The sequence below is a fragment of the Amblyraja radiata genome, chromosome 1, assembly GCF_010909765.2.
Source record: "Amblyraja radiata isolate CabotCenter1 chromosome 1, sAmbRad1.1.pri, whole genome shotgun sequence".
NCBI classification, from domain to species: Eukaryota; Metazoa; Chordata; class Chondrichthyes; order Rajiformes; family Rajidae; genus Amblyraja; species Amblyraja radiata.
In genome coordinates, this window is record NC_045956.1 from 8,299,541 (window position 1) to 8,301,514 (window position 1,974).

Below are 1,974 nucleotides of genomic sequence, written 5' to 3' on the forward strand. Positions count from 1 at the left end.
GTCGGGACTGTTCTTCAGACTCTTCTCTGAAGGAAGGTCTTGATTTGATTCAGACAAGTTCTTGAAGGGGAAGGATGTCAAAGGTTACAAGGAGAAAGCAGGAGAAAAGCAGGAGAAAGCAGGAGAATTAGGTTCTCATTAGAGTCCGTCATGATTGAACGATAGAGCAGTCTCAATGGTCCGAATGGCCTCATTCCACTCTTACCTTTATTTGTTGAGAACTTATGGTCTTATGGACTTGGATTGTTTTCTCTGGAATGCTAGAGGTTGCGGGAAAACCTGATAGAAGAATATAAAATGATGAGATGTATAGATACAGTAATCAGAACCTTTTTCCCAGGATGGAAATATCAAATACTAGTGAGCGTAGCCCTAAGGTGTGAAGGACAAGGTTTACAGGAGATAAACCTGTTGTTAGTGATATATGTAAAGAACTTGGATGTAAATGTAGACAGGTTAGTTAGCAAGTTTGCAGAAGACAGCAAAATGTGTGGAGTTGTGGACAATGAGGAAGGCTGTCCAATGATACAGTGCGAAATAGATCAGTTACAGATATGGGCAGAGAAATGGCAGATGGAGTTTAAACCAAGTGTTGCACTTTGGGAGGTCGTGCATAAGGAGGAAGTTTACAGTTAGTGGAAAGACCCTTAACAGAATTGATGTGAAGAGGGACCTTGGGGTCTGAGTTGATAGCTCAATGAAAGTGGCAACACAAGTGGCAAGTAGAGAGAGTGGTAAAGAAGGCATATGATACGCTTGCCTTCATTGGTCGGGCCACTGACTAAAGAGTCAAGATGTCAGGTTGTACTTTGGTAAGACCATATTTTGAGGATTGTGTGCGATTCTGGTTTTCCCAATACAGGAAGGATGTGAAGTCTTTGGAGAGGGTACAGAAGAGGAACCAGAATGGTGTCTGGATTATAGTGCATAAGCTAAAAGGAGCACTTGGACAAACTTGGATTGTTTTCTCTGGAGCATCAGAGGTTGTGGAAAGCTGATAGAGGTATAACATTATGGGAAGCAAAGATAGGATAGACAGTCAGGACCTTTTCCCCAGGCTCGAGATTTCTAAGGCTGCAGGGCATAGGTTTGAAGTCCGGGGCATTGAGTTTAAGGGAGACATGCGGGGCAGATTTTTTACCATGAGGTTGCTTTGAGTGCGCTGCCAGGGGTGGTGGAGGAGGCAGGTACGATAGTGGCGTTTAAGAAGCTTTTAGATAAGCACATAGACATGCAGGGAAGGGGAATATTGGGATCATATTCAGGCAGATGCGATCAGTTTATCTTTTGATCATGTTTGGCGCAGACACTGGTCTGATGGACCTGTTCCTTTGTTGTGCCGTTCTATACAACATGTTTGAAGGTCCTGTTTCCATGCTGTCATACTCATGCTCAGTTATGAGTCAGGTTCTTTTCAGTTCAGTATAAATGGAGTTGTATCAGAGTTTAGCTGCACAATTGTGTATATTAGGGGCTTAGAACATATACTTGCAGGACACTGGAGTGGAGAATTAATAAGCAGGATGTTTTGTTGCCTATCCTTGCTGATTCTGTCTATAGTTAAGAAGTCAAGGATCCAGTTGCCGAGGAGGATGCAGATTACAAAGTCCAGCAGTTTTGGGATGAATTTGGATGGCATTATGGTGTTGAAGGCAGAGCTATGCTCAACAATTAGTAGTTGGATGTAGGTGTCTATGTTATCTACATGTTGCAGGGAAGAGTGCAGGGCGAGGGAGATGGCATTGACCTGTTGCGGCAGTAGCTGATTTACAGTGGATCAAGGCTGTGTGGGAAGCTGGAGCTAGTGTACGCAACCACCAGCCTCTCAAAGTAATTCATGATGCTGGATGTTGGATCCACCAGATGATAGTCACCAAGGCACACTACCTGGTGAATCATCTCTGTGTTCTTTCCAGCACAGCCACAACATCGTCACATGTTCCATTTCACCCTTTGTACCACTCAATGAAACGA